Raw genomic sequence first — 19806 nt, 5'->3', positions numbered from 1 at the left:
GGGGCAAGGGTACAAGGGACCAGGGGCAAGGGAACAAGGAACCAGGGGCAAGGAAACAAAGAACCAGGGGCAAGGATACAAGGAACCATGTGTAAGGGTACAAGGAACCAGGGGCAAGGCAACAGGGAACTAGGGGACAGGAAACAAGGAATCAGGGGCAAGGCAACAGGGAACTAGGGGACAGGAAACAAGGAACCAGGGGCAAGGCAACAGGGAACTAGGGGACAAGAAACAAGGAATCAGGGGCAAGGCAACAGGGAACTAGGGGACAGGAAACAAGGAACCAGGGGCAAGGCAACAGGGAACTAGGGGACAGGAAACAAGGAACCAGGGGCAAGGCAACAGGGAACTAGGGGACAGGAAACAAGGAACCAGGGGCAAGGCAACAGGGAACTAGGGGACAGGAAACAAGGAATCAGGGGCAAGGCAACAGGGAACTAGGGGACAGGAAACAAGGAACCAGGGGCAAGGCAACAGGGAACTAGGGGACAGGAAACAAGGAACCAGGGGCAAGGCAACAGGGAACTAGGGGACAGGAAACAAGGAACCAGGGGCAAGGCAACAGGGAACTAGGGGACAGGAAACAAGGAACCAGGGGCAAGGCAACAGGGAACTAGGGGACAGGAAACAAGGAATCAGGGGCAAGGCAACAGGGAACTAGGGGACAGGAAACAAGGAACCAGGGGCAAGGCAACAGGGAACTAGGGGACAGGAAACAAGGAACCAGGGGCAAGGCAACAGGGAACTAGGGGACAGGAAACAAGGAACCAGGGGCAAGGCAACAGGGAACTAGGGGACAGGAAACCAGGAAGCAGGGGCAAGGCAACAGGGAACTAGGGGACAGGAAACAAGGAACCAGGGGCAAGGCAACAGGGAACTAGGGGACAGGAAACAAGGAACCAGGGGCAAGGCAACAGGGAACTAGGGGACAGGAAACAAGGAACCAGGGGCAAGGCAACAGGGAACTAGGGGACAGGAAACAAGGAATCAGGGGCAAGGCAACAGGGAACTAGGGGACAGGAAACAAGGAACCAGGGGCAAGGCAACAGGGAACTAGGGGACAGGAAACAAGGAACCAGGGGCAAGGCAACAGGGAACTAGGGGACAGGAAACAAGGAACCAGGGGCAAGGAAACAAGGAACCAGGTGCAAGGCAACAGGGAACTAGGGGACAGGAAACAAGGAACCAGGGGCAAGGAAACAAGGAACCAGGGGCAAGGCAACAGGGAACTAGGGGACAGGAAACAAGGAACCAGGGGCAAGGCAACAGGGAACTAGGGGACAGGAAACAAGGAACCAGGGGCAAGGAAAGAAGGAACCAGGGGCAAGGCAACAGGGAACTAGGGGACAGGAAACAAGGAACCAGGGGCAAGGAAACAAGGAACCAGGGGCAAGGCAACAGGGAACTAGGGGACAGGAAACAAGGAACCAGGGGCAAGGAAACAAGGAACCAGGGGCAAGGCAACAGGGAACTAGGGGACAGGAAACAAGGAACCAGGGGCAAGGAAACAAGGAACCAGGGGCAAGGCAACAGGGAACTAGGGGACAGGAAACAAGGAACCAGGGGCAAGGGTACAAAAACAAAAACGGAAAAAAAACGAACAAAGAAACAAAAATTTAGGAACAAGGAAACGAAAAACCAGGAACAAGGAAATATAATGAGGTATCAGGAGCATAGTAAGATAAAGAACCAGGAACAAGGTAACAGAGAGAAGCAAAAACCACAGATGAGTCAAAGGGATGGTGAGAAAGTGGAACAAAATTTTCGAAATAAGGATCGAAAGAAGACTACCTACATAGCTTAAAGAGTAGGTATGGCTTTTTCTAAGAGGAGTGCTAAGAAGCCAAGAGTCGACCACCCCCCCTAGGTGAGTACAAGCACACTCACACACATAGCTTTAAGAAGAGGTACGATAAAGGTGGTGGAGTAGAGAAAGAGCAGACCTAGTAACGACTAGCAAAGAGGCGGGGCCAGGAGCTATGACTCGACCCCTGTAACCACAAATAGGTGAAATAAGTGAGTACACACACACACACACACACACACACACACACACACACACACAGACAGCAGCGAGTCATGGTACGTGGCGAGGTGTCAGAGTGGGCACCTGTGACCAGCGGGGTCCCGCAGGGGTCAGTCCTAGGACCAGTGCTGTTTCTGGTATTTGTGAACGACATGACGGAAGGAATAGACTCTGAGGTGTCCCTGTTTGCAGATGACGTGAAGTTGATGAGAAGAATACACTCGATCGAAGACCAGGCAGAACTACAAAGGGATCTGGACAGGCTGCAGACCTGGTCCAGCAATTGGCTCCTGGAGTTCAATCCCACCAAGTGCAAAGTCATGAAGATTGGGGAAGGGCAAAGAAGGCCGCAGACGGAGTACAGTCTAGGGGGTCAGAGACTACAAACCTCACTCAAGGAAAAAGATCTTGGGGTGAGTATAACACCAGGCACATCTCCTGAAGCGCACATCAACCAAATAACTGCTGCAGCATATGGGCGAGTAGCAAACCTCAGAACAGCATTCCGACATCTTAATAAGGAATCGTTCAGGACCCTGTACACCGTATAAGTTAGGCCCATATTGGAGTATGCGGCACCAGTTTGGAACCCACACCTAGCCAAGCACGTAAAGAAACTAGAGAAAGTGCAAAGGTTTGCAACAAGACTAGTCCCAGAGCTAAGAGGTATGTCCTACGAGGAGAGGTTAAGGGAAATCAACCTGACGACACTGGAGGACAGGAGAGATAGGGGGGACATGGTAACGACATACAAAATACTGAGGGGAATTGACAAGGTGGACAAAGACAGGATGTTCCAGAGATTGGACACAGTAACAAGGGGACACAGTTGGAAGCTGAAGACACAGATGAATCACAGGGATGTTAGGAAGTATTTCTTCAGCCACAGAGTAGTCAGTAAGTGGAATAGTTTGGGAAGCGATGTAGTGGAGGCAGGATCCATACATAGCTTTAAGCAGAGGTATGATAAAGCTCACGGCTCGGGGAGAGTGACCTAGTAGCGATCAGTGAAGAGGCGGGGCCAGGAGCTCGGACTCGACCCCCGCAACCTCAACTAGGTGAGTACAACTAGGTGAGTACACACACACACACACACACACACACACACACACACACCTCTATTTACAGCGCGAATAATTTTTGGAGAAGGACATTAAAAATGATTTATTATGACGCCTGGCCGACATTATCTCATCACGCGTGTTATACTTTATTTTTTGTGCGGCTTCAAGAGTTTTAGAAGAAGGCCTTAAATCTCTCGCCTGAAGGAGAGGACGAGGAGGAGGCGGCGAAGGAGGCGGAGGCGGAGGAGGAGGCGGAGGTGACTTACGTTCATGTTATACTATATACATCTCAAGGTACGAACTAAAATTAAGCTGTAATAATACATAAATATCCTGTACACTAATGACGTTTTGGTCATCAGTGTGACTTTGTAAATAGTCTAAGACGGACCGAAACGTCGTCGTAAACTTCTGTCTCGTATGTGCGGGTTATTTGTGTATTGTTCCAGTCTCTTTAAGTTGTATTAAACAGCTGTCCATGAATAAACAGAGTGGACGAGGTACTCGAACCGTGGTTCATAAACTGACGGTAGGTCGTCCAACTCTCGGTTTACGGACCGCGGTTCGATATCTTGAGGAGTTCGTACCGCGGTCCGTATACAGTGAAAGTACACTTTTCTTTTACTTTCTTTTTACATTCTCCATTACTCCATACTTATGTTCTTAATCCTCTCATCTCTTCTCTATTCCACCCGCATGGGTACTTGTCCGCACGTCCGTGATGCCCCTGCCCACCCTCCAGTAAATGGAGATGTCTCAGTGTCAGTCAACAGTGTGCGTTGCATCGTGGGTAGATGGAGAATAATGGGCATATTTTTCCTTACACCCCTATTGTTCCCTGCCCGGGAGTTAGATAATAATAATAATAATAATAATAATAATAATAATAATAATAATAATAATAATAATAATAATAATAATAATAATAATAATAATAATAATAATAAAAATAATAATAATAATAATAATAATAATAATAATAATAATAATAATAATAATAATAATAATAATAATTAATAATAATCTTTATTTCTATAAGCATATGATATAACTTATAACGTGTTAGGAAACTCCAGCACCTGTTGACAGCATTGAAGTACCTGCTGAAAGGATTGAAATACCTGTTGAAAGCACTGGAGCACCTGCTGAAAGCACTGAAGCACCTGCTGAAAGCACTGAAGCACCTGCTGAAAGGATTGAAATACCGGATTAAAGTTATCCACACACTGACCCAATTTACCAAAAACATCCACCTTTTATATATCCAGTTCTTATATACTCTCGTCCTCGTTACGTCCAATCGTTCATTGTCTTGTATTTCCTCTCATCACCTTCCTTTTCCTCCCCCCGCCTCTGTTCATTCCCACCATCTTTCCTGTAGACACGTTTCCAAACTCCCTCCACTAACTTTCCCCAACTTCTCTTCGGAATTTCCCAAAGGCACAGTGTCATCAGCAAAAAGCAACTGTGACAACTCTCACTTTATATAACAACCATTATCATGTATTACCTCTCCCTCACACTCCTGTGTTTACTTCGTTGACAACGCCATCTATGGTGACATTAAACCACTGTGACATCACACATCAATCTTTAAAGCCAGTTTTTCATTGAGTACCAAAGTGTTTCGCTCAGTGAGCGAAATGTGTCTTGACTTTACGTTTTCTAGTTACACCATCCTGCTCGTTTATCCTCTTGACAAATCTATGAATATAATACAAGTCCTTTTTTACAACCCACCCTCCAGCTGCACCCACCCTCCAGCTGCACCCACCCTCCAGCTGCACCCACCCTCCAGCTGCACCCACCTTCCAGCTGCACCCACCCTCCAGCTGCACCCGCCCTCCAGCTGCACCCACCCTCCAGCTGCACCCACCCTCCAGCTGCACCCACCTTCCAGCTGCACCCACCTTCCAGCTGCACCCACCTTCCAGCTGCACCCACCTTCCAGCTGCACCCACCTTCCAGCTGCACCCACCCTCCAGCTGCACCCACCTTCCAGCTGCACCCACCCTCCAGCTGCACCCACCCTCCACCTGCACTCACCCTCCACCTACAACTACCTTCCACTTGCACCACTTTAACACAGCTACGAACCTCAGCTGACCACTTCATTGCTCTACGACGTGATCTTTAAAGTGTCTACGTAAAATATTATTATTATTATTATTATTATAATTATTATTATTATCATTATTACTATTTAAAACATTAAAATTGTGTAGATCACTGAGCAAGGAGTAACAGAAAGAAAGACAGAGAGAAAGAGAGTGAAAGAGAGGGAGAGAAATACTTCTCTCTCAGCCGGGCGTTCTCCCCTTATCAACTAGAGGCATGATAAGCAAGACAGATTTCCAAAAAGGAACTTGGACTTGAGAGTATGTGGCAGGAGGGCAGTATGGCTGAGAGGCAGTACGACTGAGAGTGGCAGCATAGCTAAGAGAGACAGTATAAGAGAGCATGATGAGAGCTTGAGAGAGGAAGTATTGCTGAGGCAGTGTGGCTGGCAGCTGCACGGAGGGTTCCATTAACCTGGAAGAGGCAACTAACTTGAGTAGCTGACATGTCAGTTCATCCATACTCTTCATTTAACATGGAGCCATACACTCCAGACCCAGGCACTGCTCCTCCACTCCCTCCCACACACTCCAGACCCAGGCAGTGCTGCCTCCACTCCCTCCCACACACTCCAGACCCAGGCACTGCTCCTCCACTCCCTCCCACACACTCCAGACCCAGGCAGTGCTGCCTCCACTCCCTCCCACACACTCCAGACCCAAGCAGTGCTGCCTCCACTCCCTCCAACACACTCCAGACCCAAGCAGTGCTGCCTCCACTCCCTTCCACACACTCCAGACCCAAGCAGTGCTGCCTCCACTCCCTCCCACACACTCCAGACCCAAGCAGTGCTGCCTCCACTCCCTCCCACACACTCCAGACCCAAGCAGTTCTGCCTCCACTCCCTCCCACAAACTTCAGACCCAAGCAGGGCTGCCTCCACTCCCTTCCACACACTCCAGACCCAAGCAGGGCTGTCTCCACTCCCTTCCACACATTCAGGCCCAAGCAATGCTGCCTCCACTCCATTGCACACACTCCAGACCTAGGCAGTGCTACCTCCACCTCTTCCTACACACTCCAACCCCAGCCATTGCTGTTTCCACCCCTTCCATCACCCCCTACTCCATCACCCCCTACGCCATTACTACCTACCCCATCACACTTCCGCCCCCTCCCTCCCCCCCCTTCCACACACTCCAAACCCAGCCAGTGTTGCCTCCACCCGATCACCCCCTACCCCATCACTCATCCACCCTCTCCATCACTCCTATCCCTATCACTCCTCAACCTCTCACACCCATTACCTGTTCTACAGGGTGGTGGAGGCAGGATCCATACATAGCTTTAAGAAGAGGTATCATAAAGCTAACAGAGGAGGGAGTGACCCAGTAACGACCAGTGAAGAGGCGGGGCCAGGAACTATGAATCGACCCCTGAAACCACAATTAGGTGAGTACACACACACACACACACACACACACACGCACGACTACCTAAACTAAGACCTGTGTGTATGTACATCTTACAGTATGCTCCAGCAGGAGAATTACATTTAGAGTTTGACACCCAAAAGCCTAATTTAGAAAGGGCATACGGATATACAATAGGCCTAGAAAGTAAGCCACAAAGGGTTAATAGGTGTTCAACTGGATACATATCTACAATTTGATTTCTTGCAAATTCAAAATACTTGCTTAAAATGTCTGGTACCTTAATTTCAGTAACGAGATACCAAAACATACCTGGAGTATACCTGGAGGGAATTCAGGGGGTCAATGCCCCCACGGGCCGGTCCACGACCAAGCCTCTCAGTAGATTAGGGTCTGATACACCAGGCTGTTATAGAGTCTCTCTGCATATTTCTCGGAAAGTGGACAGTCAAGACCACAGCGCTGATGACAGTGACCATAAGTCTGACTACTACATCTTCAGTCAGTTTGTTTACATGGTAAGTCGTTATGTACACTTACCTATGACACATGTGCAACAGCTGGGTATCTTTACTGATGACACGTTTCGCTTACACAGACTTCTTCAGTCAAATACAGAGAGAGCGGGTGTAGTAGTGAAATACAGATGTAATCAGTCCATCAACCTTTGAGTAAAAGCATTTGAGGCGAACAGTCCCTCAGCTTGGAGGTGATCAGTCCTTCAGCCTGGAGGTGATCAGTCCCTCAGCCTGGATGTGATCAGTCCCTCAGCCTGGATGTGATCAGTTCTTCAGCCTGGAGGTGATCAGTCCTTCAGCCTGGAGATGATCAGTCCCTCAGCCTGGATGTGATCAGTCCCTCAGCATGGATGTGATCAGTTCTTCAGCCTGGAGGTGATCAGTCCTTCAGCCTGGAGGTGATCAGTCCCTCAGCCTGGATGTGATCAGTCCTTCAGCCTGGAGGTGATCAGTCCTTCAGCCTGGAGGTGATCAGTCCTTCAGCCTGGAGGTGATCAGTCCTTCAGCCTGGAGGTGATCAGTCCCTCAGCCTGGATGTGATCAGTCCTTCAGCCTGGAGGTGATCAGTCCTTCAGCCTGGAGGTGATCAGTCCTTCAGCCTGGAGGTGATCAGTCCCTCAGCCTGGATGTGATCAGTCCTTCAGCCTGGATGTGATCAGTCCTTCAGCCTGGAGGTGATCAGTCCTTCAGCCTGGACGTGATCAGTCCTTCAGCCTGGATGTGATCAGTCCCTCAGCCTGGAGGTGATCAGTCCCTCAGCCTGGATGTGATCAGTCCCTCAGCCTGGATGTGATCAGTCCCTCAGCCTGGAGGTGATCAGTCCCTCAGCCTGGAGGTGATCAGTCCCTCAGCCTGGACGTGATCAGTCCTTCAGCCTGGACGTGATCAGTCCTTCAGCCTGGATGTGATCAGTCCCTCAGCCTGGATGTGATCAGTCCCTCAGCCTGGATGTGATCAGTCCCTCAGCCTGGATGTGATCAGTCCCTCAGCCTGGACGTGATCAGTCCTTCAGCCTGGAGGTGATCAGTCCCTCAGCCTGGATGTGATCAGTCCCTCAGCCTGGATGTGATCAGTCCCTCAGCCTGGAGGTGATCAGTCCCTCAGCCTGGAGGTGATCAGTCCTTCAGCCTGGATGTGATCAGTCCCTCAGCCTGGAGGTGATCAGTCCTTCAGCCTGGATGTGATCAGTCCCTCAGCCTGGATGTGATCAGTCCTTCAGCCTGGATGTGATCAGTCCTTCAGCCTGGATGTGATCAGTCCTTCAGCCTGGATGTGATCAGTCCTTCAGCCTGGAGGTGATCAGTCCTTCAGCCTGGAGGTGATCAGTCCTTCAGCCTGGAGGTGATCAGTCCTTCAGCCTGGATGTGATCAGTCCTTCAGCCTGGATGTGATCAGTCCCTCAGCCTGGAGGTGATCAGTCCTTCAGCCTGGATGTGATCAGTCCCTCAGCCTGGGGGTGATCAGTCCCTCAGCCTGGAGGTGATCAGTCCTTCAGCCTGGAGGTGATCAGTCCTTCAGCCTGGACGTGATCAGTCCTTCAGCCTGGATGTGATCAGTCCTTCAGCCTGGACGTGATCAGTCCTTCAGCCTGGAGGTGATCAGTCCCTCAGCCTGGACGTGATCAGTCCTTCAGCCTGGATGTGATCAGTCCTTCAGCCTGGATGTGATCAGTCCTTCAGCCTGGAGGTGATCAGTCCTTCAGCCTGGAGGTGATCAGTCCTTCAGCCTGGAGGTGATCAGTCCTTCAGCCTGGATGTGATCAGTCCTTCAGCCTGGATGTGATCAGTCCTTCAGCCTGGACGTGATCAGTCCTTCAGCCTGGAGGTGATCAGTCCTTCAGCCTGGAGGTGATCAGTCCTTCAGCCTGGAGGTGATCAGTCCTTCAGCCTGGACGTGATCAGTCCTTCAGCCTGGATGTGATCAGTCCTTCAGCCTGGACGTGATCAGTCCTTCAGCCTGGATGTGATCAGTCCTTCAGCCTGGATGTGATCAGTCCTTCAGCCTGGACGTGATCAGTCCTTCAGCCTGGACGTGATCAGTCCTTCAGCCTGGAGGTGATCAGTCCTTCAGCCTGGAGGTGATCAGTCCTTCAGCCTGGACGTGATCAGTCCTTCAGCCTGGATGTGATCAGTCCTTCAGCCTGAAGGTAATCAGTCCCTCAACCTGGGGGTGATCAGTCCTTCAGTCTACTATGCGGGCGAAACGTTCCATTAATAAAGATACCCAGCTGTTGCAAGTGCATCTTAATCTTCAACTTGTCGGTACTATACTCCATTTTCACCAACACTTACCTATCTACTTTCATGTTATAATAGCGACAGACTTGGCTTCTAACTGCATACCTGTGATATTTAGATTCATTATTTACTTCTCTCCTGATATAATTTCTAATGATTGACTAACATCTACCAAAATTATATTCAGACTCTTCCTTCACGATATTTTATTTGTTTACGTAATTAGCTTTATTATGGCAGTGTAATTAGTTGTGTGTGATTGACTCAGTATGTATTGTACATTAAATTCACTCTCATTCTATTTTTTTGTATCTATTCTTGGCTTTTTCAATGAATACGTTAGTTATTGTGAGTCTTTTACTGTCTGTAGTATTATATTTGCCCATATTCAGCAGAAAAAGCCTGCTAGGTAGGCGAAACGTTTCTACAGTATAGATACCTAAGTGTTTTATTTGTGTCTTACTCGTCAAATTATTTATATTGATATAAGTACATGGTACTCTCAAATCATCAGCCATATTACTGAACTTGAAGACAGCGTAAGGTTCGCAACGAGATTAGTCCTCCAACTAATTGTAATGGAAGGTATGAGAAAGGGAAGGAAACTACTCACCCAAGAAGACTACGTGTTTAATGACTAACTAAATTGATGTGGGTAATTATACACACAGTGGTAGAGGCTCGAACCTACGTTATCCTAATCTCGAGAAAGTCTCTCTCTAGTGACTCGTTCAACAGTGAGAATTAAAGCCAATACATATCGGGGGCTAATATACGGAAGAAGCATCAAAATAACCCCAGGGGGAGTTGAAGGATAGCTCTAGGCCTTTCGTGTTGCAATTAACACATTATCAGCAGCTTGCAAATGTTGCAGAAATGAGTAGGAAGTCCAGATTGATTCGTTCAGGGAACGAATTTGCCTGGATCCGCTTCTTTTATCGCTGGTTCGCGATTATTGCTTAATATGGAAGAACATTGATGCAGCAAATAAATGAACAGGTTATTTGAAAACATTTGGGGGTGAAAGACCTCCGAGAAGAGTCTTGAAAGACCCCCAGGTCACCAGAGTACTGAAGACAATCAGAGTTTTGAAAGATCCCCAGCGCACCAGAGTACTGAAGACAATCAGAGTCTTGAAAGACCCCCAGGTCACCAGAATAGTGAAGACAATCAGAGTCTTGAAAGACCCCCAGGTCACCAGAATAGTGAAGACAATCAGAGTCTTGAAAGACCCCCAGGTCACCAGAATAGTGAAGACAATCAGAGTCTTGAAAGACCCCCAGGTCACCAGAATACTGAAGACAATCAGAGTCTTGAAAGACCCCCAGCTCACCGGAGTAGCGAAGACGAACTGAGAAGAGAAAATCTGGAGAGAAGACTCCTTGACTACAACAAAAGTCTCGCTCCACTGACTTTCATTTTTCTAGCTGTCTATACATTGCGTTATTCCCGTACCATCAGCGGAAAATGTCAGGGGAATAAATTTCTGAATGAGAGTTTAGCTCGCCAAGTTTATATCTTAAAGTTCGTGATCAATACAATGAATTAAAGATATGGCAGAATTCAGTCGTTGAGGAATAAACTTCGTTTCCCTGAAAGAAGTCGAGAAAATAAATTGAACTCAGTCAAGACAAGGTAAAGGCACTGCAGCTAAACCAAAGATATTAATATATATATATATATATATATATATATATATATATATATATATATATATATATATATATATATATATATATATATATATATATATATATATATATATATATATATATATATATATATGCCGTGGCGAATAGGTAAAACTGGTAAATTTGCAAGAATTCATTTAAAATTAAGTCCTTTATAAAACTTTCTCTTTTACGTTTAATCATATATTTTTTTTCATTTATGTTCATGTAAAATTTAATAATTTTGTACCAAAAGAACTTTAGAAAACTTACCTAACCTTATTATAACAAGCGGAATTTAATTTAGCCTAATCCAACTTAATATATTTTAGATAAGTTTACACTAATTTAATAATAAACAAACACAATGAAATATATTTTTTCGTTAGGTTCAGAACGATTTTTGCAGTATTACTGCATATACAAATTTTCGCATGCCTTATTCGGCAAGAAGAGAGTTGCTATTTAAGCCAAAATCGCAAGATTTACCTATTCGGCAGGACCTATATATCGCCCCCACGACCCGGTCTCAGACCATGCCATTTAAATGCGAAAGGAAATATTACTTGGAAAAACTATTAAAAGGAAAGTAAAGATAACTGTATATAAAGATAATAAGGAAAAAGTCTGCAAAATTTACTCGTCATCTAACGTGTTTATGAGACAGAAACAAAAATCAACAAACTTTCCAGAGTGCAAAACGTTTGACTGGCTTCCGTTTCTCAGTCGTATGAGAGGAGCGTAGCACCTCCCTGGATAGCAGCTACCTACCAAAGATGTCTTTAAATCTTTATGCATAAATAATCATTATAACTCATTCCACACAACGTACTGGAGTTTTTTTTTCTCATTGTATATACACTGAGAGTTGACTTTAAAACCGTTTTAAGGATTAGGGTATTCTTGACTAGTGGCGTGCAGGGTACATTATCTTATATTGAAAACGGTATAAAATACTAACGAGCTGATTAAGACATGTGCAGCAGTTAGGTATCTTTATTGTTGAGAACTTTGGCCTACACAGTTTCAGGTGTAGTGGTGAAGACACCTGTTGTTCATGTTCATCCATCAGTTAAATAGGTACATGGATGTTAGTCGACTGGTGTGGGTCGCATCTTGGGACAAAACTAACCTGATTTTCCCGAAATGATCTGCATAATAAGTGGCTTTCTATATAATAGTATGTCACTGATGTCAACTATGGTCTGTATACCTTGTACATGTGCTTGTAGAAATTAAGATTATCATTATTATTATTACACCTGCTGTCTCTGCATTTAACTGAAGAGGCCTACTGTGTAGGCGAAACGTGTCAGAAATAAAGACACATAATTGCTAAACATGTATCTTAATCATGCACCCGACCTTAATGACCCTCGTGTAATAGAAGGGTTTTAATCTTAATAAATCAGATCGACAAGGTATTGGGTCTAAAGTAAAGAGTTCTTGATGTAAAATGAATTACAGTTATTGGAAGAAACCTTTATGGATATTAAGGTTAAAGAAATGAAGGCTATTGGAGGAGCCCCGGGGAGATATCGAGTGTGGAGTTATGGTTATCGAACTCCACTCCTGAGGGGGAGTTAGACTCAGCGGTTTGGAACCTCCCACGGCTTCTCTTAAACGATTCATTTAGAAGGGTAAGTTAAACTCCACGTCTCCGCTTGCTTCTTGAACGCTGCCTCCACTCATCTAAGAAGGAAATAAAGTGGTAAGAAGTTGAAAGTGAGATTGCGCATTCCAGCCATGCCCTTGAAGAAGACTTTCTTTAGATTATTAACCCAGGAGGTCTTTTAACCCAAAGGGGTTTATTTCTGTTTGGGGTAATTCAATCATCTCTCCTGGATGCTTGCCACAACAGATGATTAATTCCCATGTAAACAATACAAGATGAACAGAGGCGACAAGTATAGGATTTGTTAATACAGCTCACCCTGACCTGTTACCCACAAATCATCTAAAACCCGGGTACCTATCTACCGCTAGGTGAGCAGAAGCGTAGGGAGACTTGCCTGTTCGTTTCGACTCGCCCAGGGATCAAACCTCATTCCTCATTGTTGTGAGCCGAGCGCTCTAGCAGTGAGCTACGAGGCATGACTTTCACAAGACAGAGGAGGAATTTTTGCGTTCCGCTCAACTAGCCACTTCAACACAGCTTCCACTTGTCTATGAAGGCAGTTGTTGAGAATGAGAATGGCTGGGGAGGTTGGCCAACCAAGCCACTTATGGTGCACTTCCAGCAGTCTACCAGTCCTCTCCCTGAGACACCTTTACCGACCTCGTTTCCTGTCTTTTGCACCGCTGGGCTTAATGGTTCTCAGAGTCTCCTTCAGGCTGCTACCGCCTCTCCCTCCTTCCCACTCCTCCTCTTCCTCCTCCTCCTCCTGGTATTACTCTCTCCAGTTTCCCCTCCTCCGTTTTTCCTTTTTTTTCCCCTCCTTTAAAACTGTTATTGTCTCCCACTTCTCCCGTTCCTCTACACGTCGATTTTTTTTCCTCCTAATGCCTCTAGCTTTCCGCTGTTATTTCTAATTTTCCTCTTGTCCCTGCTTTCTCTCTCCCCTGTTTTTTTTTAACTCTTACCCTGCAATGCTGTTAGTAATTTGCCTCCGCGCTATTGTAACTTAAATTCTTCATGGTGCCCTAACAAAAGCCCGTATCTTCTCCTGACTTTTGTAAATAACAAAGGTCAAGGCTTTTGTTTCATTAGGATCAACATACATGGAGGGCAATTAACATCATAAATTATCGTAATGTCCATTTCCGGTTTGTGTTCCGGGAGACTGAGGTCTGGATGGCAAACGGTGTTGACAAGCCTGGCCAAGGAAAAAAAATGACACGGCTTGCAGATTACCGTATTTTCCGGTATATAAGGCGCGCCTTTCTTCCTCACCCCCCCCCCCCACCCCCCACGAAAAGCCTTGGAAAACTCAGCCGGCGTCTTATATGCTGAAGGTCAGGGTCAAGGGTAGGCTTTGGGTTACGTTGTAGAGTAAAGAAAGAGGGTAATTAGCCATTAAATATAATTACTGATTTACCATTACATTTCCATCGTGCGCCTTATGTGTCGGAATATACTGTAAGTTTAGTGTCACAACGTTTCGCTCAGTGTCGGGGTTCAGGTCATGGTCGCTTGGTGAAGTTTAGCATAGAGCGAAACATAATGAAGAAGGCAAAATCTGGAAATCTTTTATTGGTAAAACTTTTCGCCCACCAGTGGCTTTCATCGATTAGACAGAAAATTATGTACTGGAGATAATAGATGATGAGGTAGTCAGTCCCTCAGAAGTGACAGGTGTTTAGACCATTAGCGTTAATCACCCTGAACGTCCAGTTTGTTCCATGCTCCGACCACTGTTCTCGCAAATTCTCACTATGTTCTGGAATACGGGAAAAAAATCACGAATTCGGACATACCTCCCATCACAAATGTTCAAGAAATGGGGTAGTATTTTATCCACAGTGGTATATTACCAGCTATTCTGGAAAAATACCACGACTTTGCCTCTTGTAAATAACACCTAACCACTTAAACTTGTCGAAATTCAACCATACCTTGCTAATATATAGTACTGTAATTTTTAGCTGTATATAAACTTCGTTTTAATGTTTTCTGAACTCTTATCTGCATAAACAACTCTTTTTTCGTAATAAAGTTGGTAGAATTACCGACAATATGTAAAATAATTCGTGTACGAATTAATTGTTCTTCCATACTGTATTATTTCTGTTACTACTACGACTACTACTACTACTACTACTACTACTGCCACCACTAGTCCACTAGTGAACATCGAAATGTTACCTCACTAGTATTGCACCTCACTCAGAGCCTTTATATACCCTCTGTGTCCATGTATTGTTTGTAATGGCTTGATAAAGCTCCTGGAGAGCGAAACGTTGCCACAATAAATGTCACATTAGTTGCACTTGTGTCCTTTTACTTTACAACTCATTTTTCATTACCAGATCATTACTTTGCAAATAGCTTATTACTGCTGTAACTTTCTTTGCTATGAAAACTTTGGGGTCCAGTCCTTGGACCCATCGTATGTATGAAGGATACCTGAATGAGACCTTAAGGACGTCCTACGGCCCTGTGCCAGATTGTGCTTTCAAGTGTATCAGGATTTGATCATCCACAGCTGGTCAGGAACTGATTTGAGGAACTAGTCAAGATCTTTCTTGAAGATAGCCAGAGGTTTGTTGGTAATCCCCCTTGTGTACGGAGGGACGGATTTGAAAAGTGTCAGGGGTCGTCGACTTTACAAAGTCGTCGTCGTCAACGTTGTCGTCGGGAGTCGACGACCCCTGACACTCGTCATCGACTCCCCTGCTTTTTGGTAATAAATGGTATAAAATACCGACACAATGGAAATATAAACACAAATGCAGTATAATGTGATCCTTTATTGACAACGTTTCACCCACACAGTGGGCTTTCTCAAGTCACACACGTGTGTGACTTGAGAAAGCCCACTGTGTGGGTGAAACGTTGTCAATAAAGGATCACATTATACTGCATTTGTGTTTATATTTCCCCTGCTTTTTACTGAAGGTATCTTACACCATCTGCCAAGTCTCTTATTTTCATACGAAGTGAAAACTTTTGACTATCGCCTACATCATGGATATTAGGTACATAATCAAGTCAATAAATTACTCTTCCAGGTGACTTTCCTGCCCATTTTCCCCTATATTACTCTCCTGTGACACTTCGATAATGTCATTCATAAATGGCGTCAACATAGATTTTTTCCATTTATTTTTCTGGCGCTGAATTGGTCGCCGTTGCCCTCCAGTCTACTAGAGAACATCCAAAGATTCGCAACAGAATTGGTACCAGAACTGAGGGAAATGTAGCAGAAGGGATATGGTGGTACCAAGAAGGGATATAATGATACCATTCTCCTTTGTATGGACTGATGAAGCCACTGTGTGGCGAGATGTTTCCTCAATAAAGATACCCAAGAGTTGCACATGTGTCTAATTTATCAACTTGTCTATTCTCTGAATCATTCATCTACAATGATACCAAAAGAGAAAGGTAGTATGCACTGGTCAGCATTGAGAAAGCCACTTGTGGCTAAGAGTTTCCTTAATGTTTTGATCAGAGCCAATGTATCTTAAGAGCAAAAGAATCTCTCCAGCAGTAAGGAGCACTGCTGTATGCCTACTGACCCATGTAGACTACCCCAAGTCACACCCAGTTAAGAAGGAAGGAGCACTGATGCAGGCCTACTGACCCATGTAGACTACCCCAAGTCACACCCAGTTAAGAAGGAAGGAACACTGATGCAGGCCTACTGACCCATGTAGACTACCCCAAGTCACACCCAGTTAAGAAGGAAGGAGCACTGATGCAGGCCTACTGACCCATGTAGACTACCCCAAGTCACACCCAGTTAAGAAGGAAGGAGCACTGATGCAGGCCTACTGACCTATGTAGACAACCCCAAGTTACACCCAGTTAAGAAGGAAGGAGCACTGATGCAGGCCTACTGACCCATGTACACAACCTCAAGTCACACCCACTTAATTGGGAAGGAGCACTGATGCAGGCCTACTGACCCATGTAGACAACCCCAAGTTACACCCAGTTAAGAAGGAAGGAGCACTGATGCAGGCCTACTGACCCATGTAGACTACCCCAAGTCACACCCAGTTAAGAAGGAAGGAGCACTGATGCAGGCCTACTGACCTATGTAGACAACCCCAAGTTACACCCAGTTAAGAAGGAAGGAGCACTGATGCAGGCCTACTGACCCATGTACACAACCTCAAGTCACACCCACTTAATTGGGAAGGAGCACTGATGCAGGCCTACTGACCCATGTAGACAACCCCAAGTCACACCCACTTAAGAAGGAAGGAGCACTGACGCAGGCCTACTGGCCCATGTACACAACCTCAAGTCACACCCACTTAATTGGGAAGGAGCACTGCTGCAGGCCTACTGGCCCAAGCTAGCCAGGTCCAACTCACACCAGCCCACACTCACTCACGTATTGTCTAACCTAATTTTAAAGCTTCACCTGGAGGTTATTCCGGGGATCAACGCCCCCGCGGCCCGGTCCATGACCAGGCCTCCCGATGGATCAGGGCCTGATCAACTAAGCTGTTACTGCTGGCCGCACGCAGTCCAACGTACCAGCCACAGCCCGGCTGATCCGGCACTGAAGGGAAAGTATTACAAGCCGGACCAAAACGTCGTCAGATGTTTCTCTCTGTTATGTGCGGGTTATTTGTGTATTGTTCCAGTCACGTTATTGTGACTTTTTATCTGTTCTCTATTTTCTCGTTCCTTTTACTTTTTCCTCTCTTATAACTGATCAAAGGTTTGCAACAGCAACAAGTTGATGGATTGTACACAAGTGTAACATCTGGATGATTGTGAAAGATGACTTTGGATGATTGTGAAAGATGACTTTGGATGACTGTGAAAGATGACTTTGGATGACTGTGAAAGATGACTTTGGATGACTGTGAAAGATGACTTTGGATGACTGTGAAAGATGACTTTGGATGACTGTGAAAGATGACTTTGGATGACTGTGAAAGATGACTTTGGATGACTGTGAAAGATGACTTTGGATGACTGTGAAAGATGACCTTGGATAACTGTGAAAGATGACTTTGGATGACTGTGAAAGATGACTTTGGATGACTGTGAAAGATGACTTTGGATGACTGTGAAAGATGACTTTGGATGACTGTGAAAGATGACTTTGGATGACTGTGAAAGATGACCTTGGATGACTGTGAAAGATGACTTTGGATGACTGTGAAAGATGACTTTGGATGACTGTGAAAGATGACCTTGGATGACTGTGAAAGATGACTTTGGAGGACTCTGGAAAACCATTTTTCCGCATCAGTGACTTTGTTTTAAGTTCATAAAACCCCTGATGGGTAACAAATAAAGGTACACAGTGTTGCAAAAGTGTCTGATTCATCCCTCTCTCATCCCATCTTCCTTCCCTCCCACCGTCATATATCCCCTGGCCTGCCATCTCCACCATCCTTCCCTCTTACACGCAGAGTGGGTCGGCAACTTACCTCTGCCACCACTATCACCTCTCACTCACCACTTTCTAATCACCTAACATCCTTTCCCATTTCCTCTCTCGTTGCTCCATTTCTTTTTTCATCCTCTCTATCCCATCCTCCTTCCCTCCTGCCCTCATAAATCCCCTGGTTTGCCATCCCCACCATTTCTCCCTCCCTCCCTCTTACACGGAGAGTGGGTCAGGAACCCACCGCTGCCACCACTATCACCACCATCAGCAACATTTTAGAGAAATGCTCGCCTAACCTGACATCACAACTACCTCGACTGAGATCCCATTTCCCCTCTGCCTAGTCCGCTCTGACACCCACTGAAAGATTATAGACAAGTAAACGCAAGGGAGCACAACTGACTGCTGGAATTTTGAGCCATTTTTAGGATTGAGGAGGATTTAGATCAGTAAGGGGAAGGTCGGGGAGGGAGGCGAGGTGGGAAGGGCAATTGTCTTAATCTTTTCGTGTGAGGTTTATCTTTCACGAACAGTGGGGGGAGGGGGGATTTATGCTACTACCCCTAAATGATACATTAAACAGGTGGGGGGGACACGTACCTCATAAAGTCTTTACAGAAATTATTTCGTTACCTAATCCAATATATATATATATATATATATATATATATATATATATATATATATATATATATATATATATATATATATATATATATATATATATATATATATATATATATATATATGTATATGTATATATATATATATATATATATATATATATATATATATATATATATATATATATATATATATATATATATATATATATATATATATATATATATATATATATATATATATATATATATATAATTATTTTACAAATTGGGTTCAACTCTCTCAATTTACTAAAGAGAGCACATTACAGCTACCATTAGCATCATTGCCAATATATATTGCAAATCTATTGTAAATCACGCCTGCCAATTTTTGGAGCTTGACACTGGCATAACACACCCCGAGACTTTAATTCATAACAGTAATTAGCAGAGAATTGAAATTGGTATATTAAAGCCCTGTGAAAATTTTCAATTTGCAGTAATCTTTTTGATTAATATGGGGACATTTTAATTACAGGTTAATGTATTGGTATTATCCATGGAGTTGAGTGGTAGGTGAGTGAAGTGGGTGGTGTCCCTTTCGTGTCTACAGTGTGTCACCTTCCTGTTTATATTGCTACTAAGACTACAGTGTCACCATCCGGGGCTATATGAAGTGGGTGGTGTTACTCTCGTGTCTACAGTGTGTCACCTTCCTGTCTATATTGTCACGATCATGCCTACAGTGTCACCATACCTAGTGTGTGTGCCCCCGCCATGTCATCATCACATTAAACTAGTATATATACACTGAGAGATGTATGTTTCTCAGTGTATATACACTGAGAGATGTATGTTTCTCAGTGTATATACACCGAGAGATGTATGTTTCTCAGTGTATATACACTGAGAGATGTATGTTTCTCAGTGTATATACACCGAGAGATGTATGTTTCTCAGTGTATATACACCGAGAGATGTATGTTTCTCAGTGTATATACACCGAGAGATGTAAGTTTCTCAGTGTATATACACCGAGAGATGTATGTTTCTCAGTGTATATACACCGAGAGATGTAAGTTTCTCAGTGTATATACACCGAGAGATGTATGTTTCTCAGTGTATATACACCGAGAGATGTATGTTTCTCAGTGTATATACACCGAGAGATGTATG

Source organism: Cherax quadricarinatus, chromosome 64 (assembly GCF_038502225.1).
Source record: "Cherax quadricarinatus isolate ZL_2023a chromosome 64, ASM3850222v1, whole genome shotgun sequence".
Classification (NCBI taxonomy): domain Eukaryota; kingdom Metazoa; phylum Arthropoda; class Malacostraca; order Decapoda; family Parastacidae; genus Cherax; species Cherax quadricarinatus.
Note: the sequence above shows the minus strand (reverse complement) of the source record.